A 27,456-nucleotide genomic window follows, 5' to 3' on the forward strand; every position below is an offset into this window, starting at 1 on the left:
ACCCAAGGAGTTAAAGAAACAACTTTAAATTTACAGAAGGTCTACTCAGCGTGGACGCCATGGTTGCGGATTTTGGGGATTGACAAGATTCTGGACTATGTGGTCCGTGCCAAGATTTATCTGTATGGAGCTCTACTTTTGTGATCGTTGTGTATAAATAGGGGTAAGGGTTACCTCTGAGAAGAATCGAAGACTATGTTAAGAAATGGGTCAGCTCAACAGTGTTGAGTCAGCATAACAAAAGAAGAAATTGGCCTTGGGAGAGATAATTCTCCACAGGTGTTTGTGGCAAGCCTATGAAGAGGACAGACCAACCAATACAACACCGCCCGCTTGGCTCGGTTCTCAGAAATACTTTTTAAAGAGTTTGTTTCTCGAACTCTCCGTAATGCATGGCGCATAAGGTTTGAACGATTGTGCCATGCCACCATGACGGTGTCATAATATGCCATCAGGTTCCATAAGTTAGCCCATCATATTCCTACTTTGCTTCCTACAGTCAGAGAGCGAGTCCACAGACTCATTGAAGGACCCAATTATAATCGTAAAATTTTGTACGACTCATGAGCTACAGACTAATACTTCATTTCCGCTAGTGGTAGAAATTGCCAAGATAAGGAGACCAAGATGTTTCGAAGTTCTGGGGGGATTCAGTGGATTCTACTTTGCAGGTAAAAATCATTATGGGAGGGGCTCGGGCAGTCGGCCAGCCCAGTCCGCACATCGAATTACCTGGAGTACTCCAGTAAGTTCTTTTAATGCACCAGCGGCATAAGTTTCCTACAATGGTTATTCCAGTTATCTGGCATAAACTCAATATGAGTAGCCAAACCCGCAAAGGGGTTGTTATGAATATAGCGATACTAGGCACATCATGAGAAACTTGTCCCAAACTTAGAAGAGGCATATTTCATCAAAGCACTTAGGCTACATGCTCCATTGCAGTGTTAAGGGTGGAGGACAGGCGGGTAAAAGGCGTCCTAGAGGTGGAGACCCAACCGTTGTTATATTTGTTTTATGGTATGGTGGAGGTCGTTATATCAGATGGTGTCGTTATAGGTACGACCTAGATTTAAAATAAAGGACTAATTTTCTTACCTTGATTCGGTTCTAAGTATCAAGACGAGTCCTCCTATTGTGCTCCACTTATGAGTGAGCTTCGTACTTCTATAATCTACTTATTTGTTTACTTCTGTTGGGAAATTTTATGGAGATAACTACACCTATCATTCCATGATGGACTCTAATAAGATCTATGAGGCTAAAGGTGCCTTTCTGGTACTTATTTCGGTATGTTTTGATGTGTTTCCGGATAATTAATTACAAATTATGAATTATATGCCCTACCGGTGTGGGGTTCATTATGTGTTGTGATTTTATTTAACCAAAGTTATTTAAAAGGAGAGAGTGGAAAGTTTCGATTGACAAGATGTGTATATTACTTGTGATTCAGAACTGAGGCAGAGGTCCTCGTATTTTAAAATAAATTGATATGTTTAAACCGGGCTATGAGCTACGGTGGAAGTTATATAAGGACGAAATTCTTGTGATAACAATTCTTGTGTTTAAATTCTCCCTTGTAAAAAATTAAATTTGTACTATAGTACTAATAGGGAGTCATGACTGCTAGGCTTATTTGAAAAAACAATGTGTGGAATTCTCTGTGCATACTTGCCAAATTCGTGTTGTAATTATTGAGTTTTAACCTACGAGATAGGTGCCCACCCAGGTGGCGTTAAATGTGACTCCTTAATTCGGGTGAATAATTATGAGGTCTGGTTACCATCAGTTGAAGATTAGGGCATTTGATGTCCCTAAGAAAGCTTTTCGGACTCGGTATGGGCATTACAAATCCCTAGTAATATCATTTGGGCTTACCAACAACCCAGCAACACTAATGGATTTGATGAATCGGGAGTTCAAGACATATTTGGGTTCTTTTGTGGTTATATTCATTGATGATATCTTGATTTACTCCAGCAGTCGAGAGGAACATGAGCAGCATCTTCGAAGTGTGCTTCGCACCTTAAAGAATAATCAGTTATATGCCAAGTTTTCAAAATGTGAGTTTTGGTTAGACTAAGTTGCCTTTTTGGGGCATATTGTATCGGCAGAAGGCATAAAGGTGGATCCTAAGAATATTGAAGTTGTTCAGAATTAGCCTAGACCTACTTCAGTTACAGAGATACGGAGTTTTCTGGGTTTAACTGGTTATTATCGTCGGTCCGTGGAAGGGTTTTCATCTATAGCAAGCCCATTGACCAGATTGACCCAGAAAGGTGTCCCATTCAGATGGTCAGACGAGTGTGAGTTGAGCTTTCAGAAGCTCAAGAGCGCTTTGACTACGGCGCCAGTGTTGGTATTACCCACATGTTCAGGATCGTATACGGTATATTGTGACGCATCTCACATTGGGCTTGATGCAGTATTAATGCAAGATGTCAAGGTAATTGCATACGCATCGCTGCAGTTGAACGTTCACGAGAAGAATTATCCTGTTCATGACTTAGAATTGGCAACCATTGATCATGCGTTGAAGATTTGGAGGCATTACCTCTACGGTGTCTCGTGTGAGGTATTTACTGATCATCGTAGCCTTCAGTATCTGTTCAAACAAAAAGATATTAATTTGAGGCAGAGAAGATGGTTTGAGTTATTGAAAGACTATGATATCACCATTTTGTATCACCCTGAAAAGGCCAATGTGGTGGCCGATGCTTTGAGTAGAAAGGCTGTGAGTATGGGCAGTCTTGCGTATATTCCGGTTGGTGAGAGGCCATTAGCTGCACATGTTCAGACTTTGGCTAATCAGTTCGTGAGGTTAGATATTTCAGTTACCAGTCGGGTTCTAGCTTACACAGTCGTTCGGTCTTCTTTATATGAGCGCATCAGAGAGAGGCAGTATGATGATCCTCATTTACTTGTCCTTAAGGACATGGTGCGGCACGGTGATGCCAAACAGGTTGCTATGGGGGAAGATGGAGTTCTGCGAATGCAGGGTCATATTTGTGTGCCTAAGGTATACGGGCTTCATGAATTAATTTTTGAAGAAGCACACAGTTCCAGGTATTCTATTCATACAGGTACCGCCAAAATGTATCAAGATTTGCGGCAACATTATTAGTGGAGGAGAATGAAAAAAGGATATAGTTGCATATGTAGCTCGGTGTCTGAATTGTCAGCAAGTTAAGTATGACCATGAGAGACCTGGTGGTTTGCTTCAGAAGTTAGAAATTCCTGAGTGGAAGTGGGAGTGTATCACTATGGATTTTGTTGTTGGGCTCCCACGGACTCAGAAAAAATTTGACGTAGTTTGAGTCATTGTGGACAGGTTGACCAAGTCAACACATTTCATTCCAATGGCAGTTACCTATTCTTCAGAGAGGTTAGCTGAAATTTACATTCGTGAGATTGTCCGCCTTCATGGGGTGCCTGTGTCTATTATTTCAGATCGAGGTATGTAGTTACTCAAATTTCTGGAGGGCTATACAGCGTGAGTTAGGCACACGGGTGGAGTTAAGTACAATATATCATCCATAGACAGACGGACAGTCAGAGCGCACTATTCAGATATTGGAAGATATGCTCCGCGCTTGTGTTATAGACTTTGGAGGTTCTTGGGATCATTTCTTGCCACTTTGCAGAGTTTGCTTATAATAATAGCTACCAGTCGAGCATTCAGATGGATCCATATGAGGCATTATACGGAAGGCGATGTCGATCGCTAGTTGGTTGGTTCGAGTTGGGAGAGGCTCGGTTGTTGGGCACAGACTTAGTACAGGATGCCTTGGATAAGGTCAAGATTATTCAGGATTGACTTCGCACAACTCAGTCTAGGAAAAAGCGTTATGACGACCGTAAAGTTCATGATATTGCATTCATGTTTGGAGAAAGGATATTGCTTCGAGTTTCACCTAGGAAAGGTGTAATGAGGTTTGGAAAGAAGGGCAAGTTGAGCCCTAGGTATATGAGACCCTTTGAAATTCTTGAAAGGGTGGGTGGAGTAGCCTACAGACTTGCATTACCACCTAGTTTATCAATGGTTCATTTGATGTTCCATGTGTCTATGCTCCGTAAATATCATGGTGATCCATCCCATGTGTTATATTTCAGCTCTATCCAGTTGGACAAGGATTTGACTTACGAGGAGGAGCCGGTGGGAATTCTAGCTCGGCAAGTTCGCCAGTTGAGATAAAAGAGTTACCCTTCCGTTCAAATGCAGTGGAAAGTTCAGCCTATTGAGGTAGCTACTTCGGAGTCCGAGTCCGATATGCGGAGCAGATATCCCCACCTTTTCACCAGCCCAGGTACTTTTCTATGTCCGTTCGAGGACGAAAGGTTATTTTAGAGGTGGACAATGTGATGACCCAAAAGGTCATCTTATGTTTAAGAGCTAGAATCTGCGCTCTTAAGACTTAAAAATCTAATTTTTATCCTCATTGATTTGCGTGCACAAACCGGGCAGGTTTCCGTAAAGCGTTTATGTTGAAAACTAATAAAAATAAAAATTTATGCCTTAAAGGTTAATTTTAGTTAACTACGGTCAATATTTTTGGTAAACGAGCCCGGATCCATGATTTGACAGATCCGGTGGGTCCGTGTCGAATTATGGGACCTCGGCGTATGCTCGGAATCAAATTCGAAGGTCCCTAGCTCAAGTTATGAATTTTTGATGAAAATTAAAAGTTTGGAAATGATTTATTTTTAAGGATTGATTGATATTTGGCATTATTAGTATCAGGTCCGTATTTTGATTCCGGAGCCCGTACAGGTTCATTATGATATTTAAGACTTATTTGTGAAATTTGGTGAGAAACAGAGTTGATTTGACGTGATTCGGACGTCCGGTTGAGAAGATAGTAGTTTTGAAATGTTCTTGAGGAATTCATGAGTTTTGGTGCTAAATCCATAGTTTTAGGTGTTATTTTTGTGATTTGATCGCACGAGCAAGTTAATATTATTTTTTAGACTTGCGTGCATATTTGGTTTGGAACCCCGAGGGCTCAGGTGAGTTTCGGATAGGCTACAGAGTGATTTTGGAACTTAGAAATTTGCTGGTATAACTGCTGTCTGTAGCAGGCCTCTGATCTCGCAATTGCGAGATCAGGCTTCGCAAATGCGAACCAAGCAGGTATGGAAATTTCGAAATTTTTATCGCAATTGCGAAGAAAGCCTAGGCCAGCAGTTCTCACAATTGCGAGTTTATCTTCGCAATTGCGAAGAGAGTCGGGGAAGGGCAGTGATCGTAAATGCGATCATTTAGTCGCATTTGCAAAGATTCAAGATCGCAATTGCGAACTTATCATCGCATTTGCGAAGGCAGTAAAAGTGTGAAGAGCTTCGCATTTGCGATGACTCCTTCACATTTGTGAAACTCAGGTCGCAAATGCGACATCTGCAACCGATCAAAATGACTTTTGGACGGGAATTTTCATTCATTTCCCAAATTTTCAAGACCTAAAACACAAGAGGTGATTTTCCAAAGACCATTTCTTCCCCAAATCATAGGTAAGTGATTCTAAACTGGTTTCTTTCAATCTTTCACTACATTTTACAAGATTTCAACCTAAAATCTAAGGTTTTCATGGTAGAATTAAAGGGTTTGGGTATAAACTAGGGATTTCGAAAATTTACGAATTTAGACCTCAATTTGATGTCGGATTCCAAAACCAATTATATATTCGGGCTTGGGGGTAAATGGGTAAATATATTTTGGTCCGAACCTCGGGTTTTGACCAAGCGGGCCCGGGGTCGGTTTTTGACTTTTGTTGGAAAAACCTTAACTATGCATTAAAGTTGATTCTTTTAGCGATAATTGATGATATTAAACTAATTATGTTTAGATACGAGTGGGTTGGAGGTGAATTCTAAAGGGAAAGCGATACTTGAGCAGTGAGTGGCTTGCGAAATTGAGGTAAGTATCGTGTCTAACTTTGGCTTGAGGGAATAGGTATTGTGTGAGTATTTGCTACGTGTTTTGTTGTTGAATACGATGTATAGTTAAGGTGAAGAACATCTATGCGTTGTGGTCGAGTCATAGCATGCGAGTGAAATTCCATTCTTGCAAATTTGTAGTCTTAAATCTTGTTATTCATACTTATTGTTGTTGTTGAAATGTTGGAAGACTTTTATCCGGTTCTACCAAGGTTGATAAAATTGTGAATATTGATTCGAGGTTGAGATGTTAAATTGTGAAAGTAATCATTGATGAAATATTGATTTCTTTGTGAAACTTCTCTCTATCCGTTGTTATTGATTCTGTGATGGGTGAGGAGGAGTGCAAAGCACGAAGGGTGATGCCGTGCATGCATTATTTATATTGTGAGGAAGAGTGTAAAGCACGAAGGGTGATGCCGTGTATATTACGAGAGATTTAAATGCACGGAGGGTGATGCCGTGTATATTATGAGAGGTTTAAAGCACGAAGGGTGATGCCGTGTATATTGTGAGAGGTTTAATGCACGAAGGGTGATGTCGTGCCGTTCTATTTATTTATTTGGTGAGGTTGGGAGTAAATACATGGAGGGTGATGTCGTGTCGTTCTATTTCTTTATTTGTCGAGGTTGAGAGTAAAAGCATGAAGGGTGATGTCGTGTAGTTTTCCTTGCTGTTTTAATTGCTCAATTCGTTTAAGGATATTCAGTTTAATTCTGTCTTTTCATTGTTCTCACTCTTTATATTGTATTCCCCCACTGTATGTTCCCTTCCCATTATTTTTGCATTATTTCTTTATTTACAGTTGTTGCAACTAGCATGATTATACTGTTCAGGTTATATATGGGTGTCTTTTCCTAGCCTCGCCACTACTTCGCCGAGGTTAGGCTCGACACTTACCAGTACATGAGGTCAGTTGAACTGAGGCTGCACTCTGCACTTTCTGTACAGACTTTGATACCGGTTCGGGTTGATCAAAATTTTGTTATTGGTCCGCTGCCCGGAGACTCAAGGTAGATTTGTCGGCGTTCACAGACCTTGAAGTCCCCACCTATTTTTTTTTGTTCTACTATTTCTTTCATTCAAACAGTTGTATTTCTTTCAGATTATTACTTGTAGTAAATTCTAGAATGCTCGTGAATTGTGACTCCAAATCCGGGTGGTAGTAATTAGTATAATTTTATGATATTCCGTACTTATTATATTTCATCTTAGTTAATTATTGTTAATTACTTAATGAAAATAAGAAATTAGTTAAGGATTCTCTAACGTTGGCTTGCCTAGCAAGTGAAATATTAGGCGTCATCACGCTCACGTCGATGAAAAATTTCGAATCTTGACAAAAATCAATCGGAAAAATATGATTTCTGACTGATTTGACGGTCGCAAATTTAGTGAATATTAAAGCTTTGTGCAATAAGCTGAAAGTTGGATCAATATCCGCAAGATTTTATTTATTTAAACTTTAAGAAAAAATAGCACGCGCCGCATGAGATGACTGAACACAGTTTACTCCGAACGAGTCGAGACAAACGTGTAAAACTTGACCTAAGGAATCTGTTAAGTCTAGAAGGTGAACTGACTGTCACTTCCAGGTCCACATTCCACACAATAGTTATCTCATCTTGCGTCGTTTACAACGTTTTTTGTATTTTAAGTTTTTTTTTTCGAATTAAGGACTCCAATTCTATTTTTGTTCTTTTCTCTCTCTCTCTCTCTTTTACTCAATATCGAGTTAGGAGGCATAAATAAATATATCACGACAAAGGGTTTCTTTCACTTTGTACGAAAGTTTAGATTTGAGAACATGTTGAACAAATGGTAATAGAAAGACGTGAAATTAATTAGTCATTTTACCTATATAATCTCTTAGAAGTTATGAAAGGTCTCCACAATTATTCCTGTATCTTCTCCACCTCTATTATTCCAATATTGTGTCCCAATATTGTGACCCTTTTTTCCACTATACAGACTAATAAACTTCATAGTACTATTAAAAAGCAAAGTCAGCCTGAAAGGAAGATTTGTACCTATAAACCAAACATTTGGAAATATGATCATCTACTTGTTAGTTCCGCCAATATTGCTGTATTTGTAAATAATAATTCTGCAAAATATAAGTTAACGTAATGAAACAGTAATTAATTCGAGCCCACTGAATTCACAGTATTTTCTTAAGGAATTTAATCCCCTCCTAGTACCCAAGGTAATGGATTATTTCCTCCCAGGATAGAATGAATCACATACTGGTGTAGCGGTACTTCAAACCCCAGTGTTTCAGCGAACACAAAGTTTGGTAGCAAATCACACTCACAGTTGCTTTGTTTGAAGTTAAAAACAATGCAGAACGAAGGAGTAGAAACTCAGAAAATCATATGAAAATGCTGAGAGGAAGAAGTGCAATGTATAGCCAAATCTGTTGAGTGATTTCAGTTTGTTGGTCTTGTGTATTGTGTGTTGAGTGTCTTTCTTCAACAGCTGCTGCACATATATATAGCAGCCAATGTTGAAGAAGACCAATCGTCCACCCTCCATGGTGGAGCAAGCATTAGCTTATTTGTGGAGCAAGCACATTCATTGTGGGAAGAGCATTAGGCGGCTGCCAAATGGTCAATATACGGATTGGAAAATATCCGTTACAAATGCGGATAATCTTACGTTAATATTTACTATTAACAAATAAATTTGGTCCAAAAAATTAATCAATCAATCGATCATTTGACCAAATCCGAATCCGAATCCGAATCCGAATCCGAATCCGAAGCCGAAGCCGTAGCCGTAGCCGAAGCCGAGCCGAGCGAGCGACGACGACGGCGCGAGGCTTGCTTTCTTCTTAACTCTTTAAGAGCTACAAGAAGAGCAATTATATATATACCCACCAAAAATCTTTTCCTCTTCCAATATGGGACAATGTCTCATTGTCAAGAGGGAAAACTTAAAATTTTACTCAAAATTTCATTTTTCCTCCATTTCCCATTCACCCTCATTTTAAGACTATTTTATCTTAAAAACAAAAAACCTCAACAATCCCCCACATGAATGGGGAATGTCTATATCACGGAAGTATGCATGGAAAAACTGTGTGATTTACAAGTAAGGATTAATCGCATCTGGATAAGTAGGTTTCCCTTTGAACTTTCCGTAGTAAACTTATGTCGGATATACTCCGTCAATCGGTAGATTTGATATCTTTGAACCGTCGATCTTTGGTGTATACCTAAACAACCATAAGTCACACAATCAACCCTTAACCGTCTTTGGTTCTCATTGTTGTGTTCGTTTCAGCCATGAACACCGCCTGGTTTCATAAGTGCGTAGAGAACTGGCCTTACAAAGTTCTCCTTGAAGCGGCTAACTCTTCACACTTACATAGGTGATTCCTAAACGTGTCATCCTGTACATACACTATTTGATATACCCCATATCAAATTTAGAAATCATTAAAAAACCTTAATGCTTTATCCTTGGTACTGAACATTGTCTCATCACGAGAACGGACTAAAACTTTATTTGACAATGTTGAACCGTTATTAATGACTTTGTTTGATCTCCTTGAACCTAGATCTTGGGATCTCCAGTCTTCTAGGTAGAGTTACCGCCACAATGACTTGTTCTCGGCCATAGTCCCATTTCCCTTGATGATTTCTCAACTACCTCTCTAGTTAGGCCTTTTGTAAGTGGATCCGACACATTATCACTTGACTTTACATAGTCAATCGTGATAATTCATCTAGAGAGTAATTGCCTAACAGTTTTATGTCTTCGTCGTATATGACGAGATTTACCGTTATACATAACGCTCCCAGCCCTTCCAATTGCCGCTTGACTATCACAATGTATGCATATTGGTGCCAACAGTTTGGGTGAAAATGGAATGTCTTCCAAGAAATTCCGGAGCCATTCAGCTTCTTCACCGGCTTTATCTAAGGCTATGAATTCAGCCTCCATTGTAGAGCGGGCAATACATGTTTGTTTGGACGACTTCCAAGATACCGCTCCTCCACCAATAGTGAATACATATCCACTTGTGGACTTAGAATCAGTTGAACCGGTGATCCAATTTGCATCACAGTATCCCTCAATCACCGCAGGGAATTTACTATAGTGCAAGTCAAAGTTCTGGGTATGTTCTAAATATCCCAAAACTCGTTTCATTGCCATCCAATGAGATTGGCCTGGATTGCTCGTATATCGACTCAGTTTACTTATAGCACAAGCTATATCTGGTCGTGTACAATTCATGATATACATTAAGCATCCCAACACACGAGCATAATCCAATTGTGATATGCTTTGGCCTTTATTCTTTGCTAATGCAAGATTCACGTCAATTGGAGTCTTTGCAACTTTAAAGCCCAAGTGCTTGAATTTTTCAAGTACTGTCTTAATATAATGAGATTGTGACAATGCCAGACCTTGAGGAGTCTTATGGATCTTAATTCCCAGAATTAAATCAGCAACTCCCAAGTCTTTCATATCAAACTTGCTATTGAGCATACGCTTAGTAGCATTTATGTTGGCAATGTCATTACTCATTATCAGCATATCATCCACATATAGGCAAACAATGACTATGTGATTTGGAACATTTTTAATGTACACACATTTATCACATTCATTTATCTTAAAACCATTTGACAACATTGTTTGGTCAAATTTCGCATGCCATTGTTTGGGTGCTTATTTTAGTCCGTAAAGAGACTTAACAAGTCTACATACCTTCTTTTCTTTACCTGGAACCACAAACCCTTCAGGTTGTTCCATGTAAATTTTTTCCTCCAAATCTCCATTTAAGAAGGCCGTCTTAATATCCATTTGATGAATTTCAAGACCATACACTGCAGCTAAGGCTACTAATATCCGTATGGACGTAATTCTTGTAACTGGAGAGTATGTATCAAAGTAGTCTAGACCTTCTCGTTGTCTATACCCTTTGACTACGAGCCTTGTCTTGAATTTATCAATAGTGCCATCATCTTTGATTTTTCTCTTAAAAATCCATTTAGAACCCAAAGGTTTATTTCCAGGAGGAAGATCAACCAATTCCCATGTATGGTTATTCAATATGGATTTTATTTCACTATTGACTGCCTCTTTCCAAAACAATGATTCCGAAGAAGTCATAGCTTCTTTAAATGTTTGAGGCTCATTCTCCAATAAGAAAGTCACAAAATCTGGTCCAAATGAAGTAGAAGTTCTTTGACGTTTACTACGTCTTGGATCCTCCTGATTACATATACTTTCTTTTGTTTCTTCCCGAGGTCGTTTAGATCCTTCACCAAACGACTCACATTCCTTTTTATACGAATATATATTTTCAAAAAACTCAGCATTATCTGATTCTATAACCGTATTATTATGAATGTCGGGATTTTCTGATTTATGAACCAGAAATCGATATGCTTTACTATTTGTCGCATATCCTATGAAAACACAATCAACGATTTTCGGTCCTATCTTTACCCTTTTGGGTTTAGGAACTTGTACTTTTGCCAAACACCCCCACACTTTAAAATAATTCAAGTTGGGCTTCCTTCCTTTCTATTTGTCATATGGAATGGATTGTGTTTTGCTATGGGGAACTCGATTTAATATTCGATTAGCCGTAAGAATGGCTTCCCCCCACAAGTTCTGTGGCAAATCAGAACTTATCAACAACGCATTCATCATCTCCTTTAATGTGCGATTCTTTCTTTCCGCTATCCCATTAGATTAGGGCGTGTAAGGGGCTGTTGTTTGATGAATAATTCCATATTCTAAACATATTTCTTCAAAAGGAGATTCATATTCACCACCCCTATCACTTCTTATCATTTTTACTTTCTTGTTAAATTGCATTTGAACTTCATTTTTGTATTGCATGAATGCGTCTACTACTTCATCTTTACTATTCAGTAAGTAAACATTGCAATATCAAGTACCATCGTCAATAAAAGTTATGAAATACTTCTTTCCACCGCGAGATGGTATTGACTTCATGTCACAAATATCTGTGTGAATTAAGTCTAAAGGATTTGAATTCCTTTCAACTGACTTATAAGGATGTTTAACATACTTAGATTCCACACATGTTTGACATTTTGATTTTTTGCATTCAAACTTGGGCATTACTTCCAAGTTAATCATTTTCCGCAAGGTTTTATAATTGACATGACCCAAACGTACATGCCATAAATCATTTGACTCAAGAAAGTAAGAAGAAGCTGAAATATTATTATTATTTTCCACAACCATTACATTTAGATTGAAAAGGCCCTCGGTGAGGTAACCTTTTCCTACAAATATTTCATTCTTACTTATGACAACCTTGTTGGACACAAAAACGCACTTAAAACCATACTTAACAAGAAGTCCAGTAGAGACTAAATTCTTTCTCATTTCGGGAACATGAAGGACATTGTTCAAAGTCATGACCTTGCCAGAAGTCATTTTCAGAAATATCTTCCCATATCCTTCAACTTTTGTTTTTGAAGTATTTCCCATATAAACTGTCTCTCCGGGTCCAGCAGGAGCATAAGTAGCAAAAGCTTCTCTAACTGCACAAACATGGCTAGTGGCTCCTGAAACAAACCACCACAGTTTAGGATTTCCCACCAAGTTACATTCAGAAAGCATGGCACACAAGTTATCAACATCATCATGATTTACTACCATGTTTGCTTGACCCCTTTTCTTGTCTTTCTTCGGAGCACGACACTCCGTAGATTTGTGTCCGGTTTTTCCACAGTTGTAGCAGTTTCCACTGAACCGCTTCTTGCTTGGGTTGTATTTCGGACCAGAAGCCTTCTTCCTCTTTTTGTTATCTTCAACAATATTTGCTCCCATTATTGTTGAATTTCCACGGCCTCTCCTTTCAGCAGCTTTATTATCCTCTTCGATTCTCAACCGAACAATGAGATCTTCAAGGGACATTTTCTTTCGTTTGTGTTTCAAATAATTTTTGAAGTCCTTCCACAACGAAGGCAACTTCTCAATCATTGCTGCTACTTGGAATGCTTCATTGATGACAAGACCTTCACCAAGTAGATCATGAATAATCACTTGCAATTCATGGACTTGGGTAATAACAGACTTGCTATCTACCATTTTGTAGTCCAAAAATTTTGCGGCAACGAATTACTTCATCCCGGCATCTTCAGTTTTATATTTCTTTTCAAGTGCATTCCACAATTCTTTTGACGTCTCCACGCCACTGTATACATTATACAGATTATCATCCAGTCCGCTAAGAATATAATTCTTGCACAAAAAATCAGAATGCTTCCACGCTTCAATCACGATAAAGCGTTCATTCTCTGGAGTTTTATCTGGCAGATCAGGAACATCTTCCTTGATGAACTTCTGTAGACATAACGTAGTTAAGTAGAAGAATATCTTCTGCTTCCAGCGCTTGAAATCAATCCCGAAAAATTTTCCGGGTTTTTCTGCCGGTGCTAACGCCGGTGTTCGGCTTGTCGATGCGTTGGCAGTCACCATCGGAACAGCTTGGTTTTCGCTTTCAGTCGTCATTTTTTTTTCTGAAAAAAAAAATGACACAAACAAACGTTTAATACACGTTTTTAAACTGGAGTAAAAATCACATAGATTTTAATCTCTAACAAAACGCCACGAAGGCTTTACTCTCCAAAACGGGAGTACACAAAACCACAAAGGTTTTAGGTTGCAGAATAATAAGAATAACACAAATACAGAAATAAATATTAAATTGTCCCGCCAAACCCCAGTGTTTCAGCGAACACAAAGTTCGGTAGCAAATCACACTTACAGTTGCTTGTTTGAAGTTAAAAACAATGCAGAACGAAGGAGTAGAAACTCAGAAAATCGTATGGAAATGCTGAGAGGAAGGAGTACAATGTATAGCCAAATATGTTGAGCAATTTCAGTTTGTTGGTCTTGTGTATTGTGTGTTGAGTGTCTTTCTTCAACAGCTGCTGCACATATATATAGCAGCCAGTGTTGAAGAAGACCAATCGTCCACCCTCCATGGTGGAGCAAGCACATTCATCGTGGGAAGAGTATTAGGCGGCTGCCAAATGGTCAATACACGGATTGAAAAATATCCGTTACAAATGCGGATAATCTTACGTTAATATAAAAAAATTAATCAATCAATTGACCAAATCCGAATCCAAAGCCAAAGCCGAAGCCGAAGCCGAGGCCGAGCGAGCGACGACGACGACGCGAGGCTTGCTTTCTTCTTAACTCTTTAAGAGCTACAAGAAGAGCAATTATATATATACCCACCAAAAATCTTTTCCTCTTCCAATATGGGACAATGTCTCATTGTCAAGAGGGGAAAACTTAAAATTTTACTCAAAATTTCATTTTTTCTCCATTTCCCATTCACCCTCATTTTAAGACTATTTCATCTTAAAAATAAAAAACCTCAACACTACTTACTCTTACAAGTGAATATTCTGTGAGTATTTAACAACTTTTATCTCTTAATTAATGTTCATGTTCGAAATACTTCTAATAATCGCTCCTGCGGGAAGAGAAGTACAAAGTTCAGGCTGAGAAGCTAAAAGAGGAAGTTAGTTGCACGTTTTCAAACAGTACTATTAGTCCACTGGACCGACTCAGTTGTTACTTTGAGGTTGAAACCAAGGAAGCTTTGGAAAAGATAATAATGTCCGTGAAAACTAAGTCCAGCGCGAAGGAGGAGGATCTGTATGCTACTGCATTGTGCTTCAGGCTTCTCAGGGAACATGGCCACCATGCTGATTAATGTGTTTATCTACCAACTAATTAACAGTGGCACAACTAGGAATTGGACTATCTTGACTGGGACGGCTGATAGTAGGCTATATACAATTATGTAGTTTAGCTACTATTTAAACTCTAACTTAGCTGCACTTTATTGATATTTGAATGTTAAATGATAACAAATTGCTCTAATTAAGAACTTTATGCTTTGCAAGAGCAATTCCGGGCTATGGGGACATTAAAGAGTGTTTTGGAGCTAATATGGAGCATTAAAGGCCAATTGGAGGTCAGCACGCTTAAAAAGAAGAAAGAAAAAATACTGCAGAAAATCCTCCAGGTGCGCGGTCTATGAGCGGCCGCGCACTGGGCCGCGCATATCAGGCAGAAACTGGCCATAGTGCGCGGTCGATGCGAGGTTCATGCGCGGCCGTGCATGTGCTTCCGAGAAAAATCGTCCAAGGCCAATTTTTTAATTTGAGATGAGACTAACCTTGACCTATATGAAGCCCAGCTCTCCCCAAAAGAGGGTATCTCTGTTTTTAGAAGAACTTTGGAGGCAAGAACACAAAAGGAGCAAGACGGAGAATTCTCCTACAAGTTTTTCATCTTCTTCTTCTTAATTCCATTGTTGGTTATGACTTTTTATATTATAATCGTGCATAGTAGTATGAGTAGCTAAACCCGTCATCTAGGGTTGATGGAACTAATTGTTAGATGAAGTCTTGATTACGTTTTGATATAATTGAGCCGTTTTTACTCAATAATTGTTCAATTATGTGTTTCTTGTGATTAATTAAAAGGGCCATTTATTAATAGTGTCTAGTTGTCTGGTGTTGCTTGAAAACTACTTGAATTACTTGAATTACTTGAATTTAAAAGCAGGATTAGAGATAACGAAGCTTTGGTATGATATTAATGAGTTGTACAAATTATAAACTAGAGTAGTTCGAGAGAATGCTTCTAGTAAATTATCGTAATTGATCAAGAGATAAGTACGGTAACCAAGAACTTATCATCTTTATAGAGTGTTATGGCGAGATTATAGCTAACGTGTCAGGAATTAATCCGACAATTGGGGAAATCAATAACCCTAGATTCTTTTACCCTTGAATTCAATTTCATTCTAACTTATTGATAGTTTTTATTGTCATTTTTTCTTAGTTAAATAATTTTTGTTAATTATCAAATAAAATCTTTAACTCTGAAAATTATCTGAGCTTATCATTAGCGATACTAAAAGTTGTAGCAAATAAGTTAGTTCCCTGTGGGTTTTGACTCCGGACTCTTGAACCGGATTATTATTGTAGCGACCTCTTATTCCTTTTTATAAGGCATAGTTGGGCGTGATCAAATTTTGGCGCTGTTGTCGGGAAACTAACAGTGTTATTTATTACAACTTGAAAAAATTTCTAGGATTTTTAGTTTAGATCAATTTTTTGTGGTGTTAAAAATATTTCTATTGAAATTCTCACGTTTGAACTCTTCTTTGACTCAGGTGCATGCCTAGAAGCTCCTTGAGAACTGGTGAACCTTTTGAAAGATTCTTAGATCCCGAGAAAGCATTCAGGGCATTGAATCGGAGTTGAAGGGCAAACATCTAAAACAAGACGAACAATTCGAAATTGAAATGGACGACATCGAGAATGTCAACGAGAACAATAGGAATGATCGAGTTGACCCAAACATCGGAGTGGTAGCACCTCTTGTGCCGGAAGCTGCTCTATATGATTGGGCGCAACCAACTGTTGATAACCTGGCCACCACAATTGCAGTCCCTCCGATACAAGCTGAGACATTTCAGATTACCAACAACATGCTGCACTTGCTGCAGAATAAAGAGTTGTTCTTTGGTTCGTACATCGAAGACCCACAACAACATCTGAATAACTTTCTATCAATTTGTGTCAGTCAAAGACAGTCGATTGTGACTCCTGAAGCAATCAGATTATTACTGTTCCCATTCTCAGTGACTGGGGAGGCTCAAACTTGGCTGAATTCGCTCCCAATAAACTCCATTGCTACTTGGGAGGAACTAGTCAAGCAGTTCTTAAACAAGTTCTATCCACCCAACATAACTGCGAGGCAAATTGATGAGATATTGCAATTCAAGAAGAAACCGACTGAAACCTTGCAGAAAACCTGGTAGAGGTTTAAGGGTATGCTGGTGAAGTTTCCACACCATGGAATCCCAGATCAGATGCTTGGACAGAGATTCTATATGGGTTTGGCTGATAGTCTGAAGGCCAATGTAGATGCTTCAGCTGGGGGTGCATTGTTGAGCGAAACATTCACAGAGTGCAAGATTCTTCTTGACAAGATGGCTCAAAATTCAGGCCGGATGACGAGAGATACAACACTCACTTCAATAGTACATTCTGTTGCTCTTGACCCAAACAATACAAATGCAGAAAACATAGCCACTCTCATGACCTAGATGAGCTTATTAACAAAGCAAATTGATGATATGGGTATGAAACAGGTGCACATTGTTGATACGACAAATGGAGGCCTATGCACTCCCTGTATAGATGAGTCATATGTTTGCTCGTGGAGTGGAGAGAATGATAACTAGGGCTTCAGAGAAGACATGAATTACGTCAATAATTTTGAGGGTAAGAGGCAAGGTGGACAACAATGGGGACCTCAAAATCAGCTGTACAGACCAACCCAACAACAATACAATACCATTCCAGGGGGAGCACGACCACAAGGCCAAGTCGTGCCTTATCAAAGGCAGTAGTGCTACAATCAGCAGCACCAACAACAGTTGGCTTACCAACCTCCTCATCCACAGCAGGACAGTAATATGATAGAAATCAAGGGCATGCTGCAACAACTCATTGGGACAAATGGAAAGATGCAAGAAAAGTTAGTTGCACATGATTCGACTATTAAAGGTATTAAAACTCAATTAGGCCAGTTATCTATGGCCTTGAACAATCTCCCACAAGGAAATTGCCTGCAGACACAAACATCAATCCAAAGGAGTAGAACCCAAATCAGCTAATGGCAGTGAGTCTGAGGAATGGAAGGGATTTTGATAGAGAGAAAGAACTTGCTCAATCTAGGAGAGACGCAATGCCAATTACTCAGTGACATTAGAGACCGGCAAGTCAACGGAGCTCACAGAGGTTGTAATTGAACATGCACAAGTTGAAAAAGGAAAGGAGAAGGAATTTGAACAATTTCCAGAACATGTGGTGGAAAAGGCTCCTAATAAAGAAACGACACCAAGCAGTGGGCAGAAGCTAACTTCTGCACCATTCCCTCAAAGGTTGGCAAAGCAAAGGAAAAATGACCAATACAGAAAATTCATGGAAATGGTCAGACAAATTTAATTGAATATTCCGCTGATGGATGCTTTGAGGGAAATGCCAGGCTATGCAAAAATGATGAAGGATTTGATGTCTCGAAAATTTGACTTCCAGGACCTGTCTACTGTAACTCTAACTCAAACCTGCAGCGCGGTAGTGACAAGACCTATGGCTCAAAAATTGTTTGTTCCCGCTAGTTTCATTATCCCATGCACAATTGGAAGTTATGCTTTTGCTAAAGCATTGTGTGACTTGGGAGCCAGTATCAACTTGATGCCTTTGGTAATCTACACAAAATTAGGCATTGGCAGAGCTAGACCGACCTCAATGTTGCTGCAACTGGCTGATCGCACAGTCAAAAGGCCGACATGAATTCTGGATGATGTGCTCGTCCAAGTGGGGAAGTTTGTATTTCCCGCCGACTTCGTTAATCTTGATTGTCAACTTGACAAAGAAATACCAATAATTTTGGGGAGGCCGTTCTTAGCCACTGGGAGAGCATTGATCGATTGTGAGACTGGAGAGTTAAAAATGAAGAAATAATATTCAATGTTCAACATTCTATGAGGAGGCCCAGTGAATTTGTAAATTATTCACTAGTGGAGGCTGTTGATGTAATACTACAAGAAGAAGATGAGACCCTTAATGTCAGAGATCCGTTAGAAGCTTGCTTGATGAATTTGAAAGATGTGGATGGTGAAGAGTTGGCAGAGTGGGTCATGGCTCTCGAAGGTCAAGGGTTCTGGAAAAGGGAACCCCAGTTCGAGCCACTACACTTAGAAAAAAGAGCAAAACCACTGCAACGCCATCAATATAGGAGCCACCACAGTTGGACCTGAAACCGCTTCCAGCTCACCTCATGTACGCTTTCTTAGGGCCTAACTCTACCTTACCTGTTATTATCTCATCAGGTTTGTTAGTTGTGTAGGTAGAACAACTCCTACAGGTGTTACAGGAATGTAAGACTGCTATTGGTTGGACCATGGCAGATATAAAGGGTATCTGCCTGGCCTTTTGTATGCACAAGATTCTCTTGGAAGAGGGGCACAAAACTTCCAGAGAACATCAAAGAAGGCTGAACCCGAACATGAAAGAAGTGGTGAAGAAAGAAGTGATCAAGTGGTTAGATGCGGGTATTATCTTCCCCATCTCTGACAGTAACCGAGTCAGCCCAGTTCTGTGTGTGCCAAAGAAGGGTGGAATGACGGTCGTGCAAAATGAGAATAACGAGTTGATCTCGACTCGTACAGTCACGAGTTGGCGAATTTGTATGGATTATAGAAAACTGAACACAACCACCCGGAAATACCATTTCCCCTTGCCATTCATTGACCAAATGTTGGATAGGTTGGCTGAGCGGTCTCACTTATCCTTTTTGGATGGATATTCAGGGTACAATCAGATCTCAATATCCCCTGATGATAGAGAGAAAACATCATTTACTTGTCTGTAAGGCATCTTTGCCTTTCGGAGAATGCCGTTTGGCCTGTGCAATGCACCAACTACATTTCAGAGATGTATGTTAGCCATTTTTACTGATATGGTGGAGGATATTATGGAAGTCTTTATGGATGATTTCTCAGTTGTGGGGGATTCATTCGAAGGCTGTCTTCACAATTTAAGAAGAGTGTTAAAAATGTGTGTGAAGACAAATTTAGTGCTGAACTGGAGAAGTGCCATTTTATAGTACAAGAAGGTATAGTGTTGGGGGCATCGAGTGTCCAGTAAAGGCATTGAGGTTGACCATGCTAAGGTTGACATGATTGAGAAGCTGCCACCACCCACTTCGGTCAAGGCAGTGAGAAGTTTCCTTGGGCACACCGGATTCTATAGGCGATTTATAAAAGATTTCTCAAAAATTGCTAACCCCTTATGTAAACTCCTTGAAAAGGATCATCCCTTTGTGTTCTCTGATGAATGCATGTTGGCATTTGAGGAGCTGAAGAAGAGACTGGTGACTGCACCAATCATTGTTGCGCCCAACTGGGAGCAACCGTTCAAGCTCATGTGTGACGCGAGTGGTTATGCTATAGGAGCAGTCTTGGGCAGTGAAAGGACAAACTGGTGCACCAAATTTACTATGTAAGCAGAACGCTAAGCGGTGCACAACACAATTATACCGTGACTGAGAAAGAGATGTTGGCTGTGGTGTTTGCATTCGACAAATTTAGATCTTATTTGATTGGTTCAAAAGTGATTGTTTATGCTGACCATGCAACACTTAGGTAATTGATAGCAAAGAAGGAGTCAAAGCCACGCTTGATCCGTTGGGTTCTTTTGCTACAAGAATTCGATTTGGAGATCCGCGATAGGAAAGGGATAAATAACCAAGTGCAAGACCATCTTTCAAGGTTGGAGGGAGCTGAAAAAGAAGTAGAGGTTGAAGATATAACTGAGACATTTCCGGATGAACAATTACTAGTAGTGGCAATGGAGGAGACGCCATGGTATGCTGATATTGCTAATTATTTGGCAAGCGGTATTGTACCTTATGAACTCTCTTCGATTCAAAAGAAAAAGTTCTTTCGCGATTGTCGGTCTTATTACTGGGATGAATCTTTACTTTTTAAAATATGTGTAGATAACATGATCCGGAGGTGTATCCCGGAGAAAGATCAATCTTCTGTTTTGCAGGCTTGCCATGCTTCACCATATGGTTGGCACTTTCAATGAATTTGGACAACGGCGAATGTGTTGGAGTCGGGTTTGTATTGGCCGACTTTATTCAAGGATTCCCATGCTTGGGTGAAAAGTTTTGATGAGTGCCAAAGGACATGCAACATATCTCGCTTTCACGAGATGTCGATGACTACAATTCAAGAGGTGGAAGTATTTGACATGTGGGGGATTGATTTTGTGGGACCGTTTGTCAGCTCGTATGATAACAAGTACATATTGGTAGCAGTTGACTATGTCTCCAAATGGGTTGAAGTTGTGGCCCTTCCAAGAAATGATGCCACATGAGTGACATGCTTTCTAAAGAAAGATATTTTCACACGTTTTGGCACTCTGAGAGATATAATCAGTGATGGTGGAACCTATTTTTGCAATAGAGAATTCACAAGGCTGTTAGAAAAGTATGGAGTTTGCTATAAGGTTTCCACACCTTACCACCAACAAACGAGCGGGCAAGTGGAAGTGTCCAATAGGGAAATCAAAAGTATCCTGACCAAAATAGTGAATGCGACAATGACTAATTAGGCAAAGAAGTTGGATGATGCAATATGGGCATACCACACAACATTTAAAACTCTAATTGGTATGTCTCTATACAAGTTGGTGTTTGGAAAAGCATGCAATCTTCCGGTGGATCTTGAGCATAAAGCCTTATGGGCACTGCGGTAGTTGAACTTGGATATGGAAACCGTAGGCACAAGTAGAGTCACAGAGCTACATGAACTCGAGGAATTCCGGTTCCATGCATTCGAGAATGCAAAATTGTACAAAGAAAGGATGGAGATGATGCATGGTAAACACATTCTAGATGAACATAAAACCCGGAGATCTAGTTTTGTTATACAACTCGAGATTAAGATTGTTCCTGGGTAAGCTGAAATCTAGATGGTCAGGACCATTTATAGTTGTGCAAGTGTTCTCAAGTGGAGCAGTAGAAATTTAGTCTGAAGATGGAACGAATAGGTTTAAAGTGAATGGGAAAAGGTTGAAACACTACCTTGGAATGGTTGAAGAAAAAGGGGAGAAAGTTGTGATGTCTTTGGAAGAGCCTCAATATGTGAGCGAAGTGCAATCATGAAAGCCTGTGTCATGTCACGATGTTAAATCAGGCGCTTCTTGGGAGGCAACCCATGATTTTGTTATAATTCATCATGCCGCGATGTTAAATCAAGTGCATCTTGGGAGGCAACCCAATATTTTTTCTTTGTTCATATTTTTCTTATTTGATTTTGAACGGTGAAAGTATTGACGGGTTTATTAATGTGCAGGGATGAAATTATGCGCGACGGAAGGACTTGGGGTGAAGAAATCCATCCAGAGATAGGTAAAAAGTAGCTAAAAGGGAGAAATTTTGAAGGACAAACGTGCGCGGCCGCGCATTGACCGCACACTTTCGGACCCCAATTGTTGCAAAGGTGCGGCCGCGCACTGACTGCGCATGGACCGCTCATTTTTTGACCTCCACTGCCCCACATGTGCGGCCGCCCACTGACCGCGCATTGGGCGTCATTTTTAGGTTATTTCATTAGTTAATTTTATTTTTTTATTTTTTTCCCTTTATTTTCTTTTTGTTAGTTTTTATTTTTTCTTGTCTCCCTTACTAATAACCGACCCCCCATCCTTATTCCTCCCCTAAAATCTGAATAAAAACAAAACAAACCCTCCTCTCTCACAATAAACACACGCCCAAAACCCTTCCTTCTCCCCAATTTCAAAAGCAAAAACCTATCTCCCTTTCCTCCTCTTCCCTACTCAATCACTCCCCAATCTCTATTCCTCACAAGCTTCTTCATGTAAGTGCCATGGCTTCTATTTTCCTTTTCCTTCAGTTTTTATTTTTTTTAGTTTTTCCAATTTGTTTTTCTTTTCTTCTTCTCTTTTAATTGTATAGCTGTAGAAGTCATTGTTGTTCTTTTCTTTGCTTTGTATTACTAAGTATACTTGTTGGTATGTGAGTATAGTAGAATTTCATCTTGTTGGGTTGAATTAGACATTTTTATGATTGTGGTGGAATTGAGGTATAATTGGGTGTTTGGGGAATTTGGGGTGAATTTACACATCAAGTGTTTGTTTAAATGCCACTGTGAGTTCGTGAATGTAATTTGTGACCAATTGTGCGGGTGAAGTCTGAGTAACCGCTATTGGTTCACACATCCCTCCTTGTACTGATAGTGGTATTTGTTTTGTAGGTACTATGACACCCTCAAAGAAAAGACGAACCACATGCGCCTCTTCTAGTGGTCATGCAGGATCGTCCTGGGCACGGGTTTCAACCAATGCGCCTCAGTTTAATAGCACAAGATTTATATCAAGCTCAGCCCAAGAACGTTTTAGTCAGAAGGCTCTTAAGAAGCCCATACCAGAACGGGGTATTCATAGGGGGTCCCTCTAGATTATTTGCCCCAATATGTATGATGAGTTGGTTCGACGCAGGCTGGATAGTTTCTTTGAAGAACCTGAGGAGGCCAACTTGATAGTTGTACGAGAGTTCTACGCAAACTGCTCTGAACATGAGGACCATATTTGCACTGTGCGACAAAAGAGTGTTGATACATCGATAGACGCCATTAGGAGGGCGTATTGGCTGCCAGTATTTGGTGGGTATGAGGACTATTATGATATTTATAGGTGAGAACCAACCTCTTGGAACTTGTTTTTTAGAACAATCTGCGTGCCAAACAAATACATAGTGTGGTTTTACGTCGGGGCAGAAGTTTCACTCGGCCTCACTCAACTTTGAAGGGAAGTGTTAGCTTTATATCATCAATAGCTGCCTGCTGCCTTCCTCCAACACCACTGAGGTGAATGGTCCCAGAGCTGCATTGATCTGGTTCTTCATGAATGGTCACGATTTTGATGTGGCTAAGGTTATTCACGATGAGATGTTCATCCATTGTCCAGTGCAGAGGTATGGGTTCTTCTTCCCTTCACTAGTCACTAGATTATGCCGGGCAGCACGAGTGCCCAAGAACGTTGATGGAAGAGTAAACAAAAGAACCAAAGTTCCGGACAGATAAAGTGACCATTGAAAAGGATCATGTGGTACATGGCAGAGCTAATAGTGATGAATCTGATGCGCCAGAGGAGGGAGATGAAGGGCAGGCTGAGGCTATGGCTGAGTCACCCCCACACGAGCAAGTTGCTGCGGCTGAGGCTGAGGTTGAGGGAACATCTGTGGTCAGATGGGATATGCGGATGACAGCCCTAGAACATGAAATGGCAGGGTTACGCACTTCTGTCACAGATTTGGAGACTCAAGTTGATGCACTGGCCACCCAAAATGCAAAATCTGAGAAGCAGATCATGGCTTCGCTGCGTGCGCTGGGGAGGGCGTGCCATCTCGACCCCGGCACTGTCTTCGATCAGGATTGATGTACCAGGGAAGTTTCCTTTACCTCGCACTTTTTTTATTTGTGTGGCATGGGGACATGCCACCATTTTAAGTGTGGGGTGGGGGATATTTTGTATGTATGTTGTATGTATAGAGTTATGTAGAGTAGTGTAGTTTCGTTAGTTAAATGAATATAAAAAATAAAAATAAAAACAAAAATCTTCAAAAGTTTTGATTTATCCCAACGATGGATATCATTCGACGGTTTTCTTAAGGGATTCAAGTCGAAGAAAAAAACACACAAAAAGATTTTCTTTTGTTAGGATTGTATCAATTCCTCTTTGGTTTTTCTTTGGGCCACAATTCTTTTCTAAGGGTTTCGTTTGAACCGGGTGTAGTTAATTTTTTTTTTTTAAAAGTTAGGAACCTTTGGGCTATGGTCTGAATTGGAAATAGGATATCTTAACTTTGTTGTGCCTTGAATATAGCGGGTACTTTAGTGTGACGCTTAGGCTCAATTGTTCATTCTTGTAAGAGTGCCTTCAATTGTATGTTCTTAACTTGGCTTAAGTACCCTGACTAGAGTATTTTGATGATCCAATATGGAATGACTCTTGTTCCATGTGTGTGTAAGGCTTGTTGTATTCTGTGCACTACATTTGATGCCTAGAACTTGCCCCGTGTGTTTGCAAAGTGAAATAGTAGTCTTGTTCAGTCTTGGAAGTGATATAGACGTTTCTTTGTTGAGCCATATATATATTCCACCCACCTATTTGTTATGTATCGTAGTTAAACCCTTTGAGCTTGTAATCCTGTTTCTTTGACAACCACATTACAAGCCTTACCCATTTGTTTGAATTAACTATCTATTTGAGCCTTTCATGAGCACTTGAATTGTTATGAGCTTTGTAAAAGTTAAAGTGTGGGGTGGTTGGTTTGGCTTTTGAGTGGAACTAATGAAATAAGGACAAAGGTGCACTATTTTGAAAAAGTAAGAGCCACTTGAATTGAAAAATAAAGAAAAGAAAAAAAATATCTGTATTGCCGTGTAAAAGAATATTCCTTGATAAGTGGTGGCTTTTGATGTAATTGTGCTTAAAGAAGTATGGGGTAATATATGTTGATGTGAAGCCGGAGTGTTGGTTTGACATAAGTATGGACTTGAATGTTAAAGAATATGTATTAAAGTGCTTAGGGAGGTGTAGTCACTCTTATATCCAAATATTATCCTACCCGGCCCGCAGTCTACATTACAACCAAATAAAGACCTACTGGATCTTAGACTGAATGAACTCGATTAGTAGAGTAGTACACTACGGGCAAGCATATAGAGCATCTTTTGTGACACAAAAATATCGTTTTTGAGGGTGAGTGAATTCTGTCTATTTTGAGGTCCCTCATTGTGCGTGAATTTTATTGATTGTGGAATGAGTCTCTTTTGTTGTGAGCAGGCACTTGATTCATGAAGGAAAGGTAATTCTTGACCTCTGCGTTAGAGTAAGTGAGTAAGTTAGGAATATTGCGTGGTACGTGGGAGTCAACTCTTGAGGTGAAGATGTTACACTACTGTGCTCAATCTATGTGGAATATTCTTGGCGTGATGAGTTAGAGGCGACGCTTAGTGAAGTTAGGCCTATGTAGAGTGTGTTTTGATTGATCGAGGACGATCAATGATTTAAGTGTGGGGTATTGATAGTAGGCTATAATTATGTAATTTAGCTACTATTTGCAGTCTAACTTAGCTGCACTTTATTGATATTTGAATATTAAATGATAACAAAATGCTCTAATTAAGAACTTTCTGCTTTGCAGGAGCAATTCCGGGCTACGAGGACGTTAAAGAGTGTTTTGGAGCTAATATGGAGCATTGAAGGCCAATTGGAGGTTAGCTTTAAAAGAAGAAAGAAAAAATTCTGCAGAAAATCCTCCAGGTGCTCGGTCTATGCGCGGCCGCGCATATCAGGTAGAAACTGGCCAAAGTGCGCGGCCGCGCACGTGCTTCCGAGAAAAATTATCCAAGGCCAATTTTGTAATTTGAGAGGCGACTAACCTTGACCTATATGAAGCCCAGCTCGCCCAAAAAGTGGGTATTTCTGCTTTTAGAAGAACTTTGGAGTAAAGAACACAACAGGAGAAAGACGGAGAATTCTCCTACGATTTTTTTATCTTCTTCTCCTTAATTCCATTGTTGGTTATGACTTTTTATATTGTAATCGTGCATAGTAGTATGAGTAGCTAAACTCGTCATCTAGGGTTGATGGAACTAATTGTTGGATGAGGTCTTGATTACGTTTTGATATAATTGAGCCATTTTTACTATATAATTGTTCAACTATGCGTGTCTTGTGATTAATTGAAAGGGACCTTGATTAATCGTGTCTAGTTGTCTAGTGTTGCTTGAGAAAGAACACTTTATTAGATTGTTGTTGAACAATTTACTTTCGAGTAAGTTAAGATATTAATTACTTGAATTTAAAAGCGAGATTAGAGATAATGAATCTTTGGTGTGATATTTATGAGTTGTACAAATTGTCAACTAGAGTAGTTCGAGAGAATGTTTCTAGTAAATTATCGTAATTGATCGAGAGATAAGTACAGAAGCAAGAACTCATCATCTTTACAGAGTGTTACAGCGAGATTATAACTAACGTGTCAGGAATTAATCCGATAATTGAGAAAATCAATAACCCTAGATTCTTTTACCCTTGAATTCAACTTCATTCTTGCTTATTGATAGTTTTTATTGTCATTTTTCCTTAGTTAAATAATTTCTGTTAATTATCAAATAAAATCCTGAACTCTGAAAATTGTTTGAGCTTATCATTAGCGATACTAAAAGTTGTAGCAAACAGGCTAGTTCCCTGTGGGATTTGACTCCGGACTCTTGAATCAGATTATTATTGCAGCGACCGCTTAGTCCTTTTTATAAGGTATAGTTGGACGTGATCAACGACTCAATAGAATTAGAGGTCTATACCAAATTATCTTAATAGAGGACCTTAACTTTATTTAGTGAAATTCATCATCTAATTAACAGTGACACAACAAGGATTCAGAGTGAAAATAGCACGGGCTAGCCAGTTTTCGGACTAGTAATCGAAAATAGCCAGCGTTGGCAAAGTCATTGAAAAATCGCCACTATTTAATTTGCTGAAACACAGAAAGTTCCAGCATAATATGCAGGATTATGGAGCTCCTGCATATAAACTTCCAGCATATTATGTTGGAACTCCAGCACACGAAAAATTCCAGCATAATATGCGGGAACTCCATGCGGGGTTATGGAGCTCCCGCATATAAACTTCCCGCATATTCATTAAATTTCAGCACATTATGCTGGAAACTCATGTGTAAAAACTTCGAACTCCAGCATAGTATGCTGGAATATTTTCGGGTTTTAAGGGTATTTTTGTTGAGATTTTATCTTGATATTAAAAATGGTTAAATTTCGATTACTTTTGAAGTTGTGACTATTTTTCATAAATATGGGTATTT

General features: G+C 39.5%; 1 pseudogene; it reads left to right on the forward strand.

The window, feature by feature from the left end:
* The first annotated feature begins 7,812 nt into the window (after nt 1–7,812).
* The window catches only part of LOC117279477 (alpha-farnesene synthase-like), a 51,189-nt pseudogene continuing 31,545 nt past the window's right edge, over nt 7,813–27,456 (forward strand).

The sequence above is a fragment of the Nicotiana tomentosiformis genome, chromosome 2 (genome assembly GCF_000390325.3).
Source record: "Nicotiana tomentosiformis chromosome 2, ASM39032v3, whole genome shotgun sequence".
Lineage (NCBI taxonomy): Eukaryota > Viridiplantae > Streptophyta > Magnoliopsida > Solanales > Solanaceae > Nicotiana > Nicotiana tomentosiformis.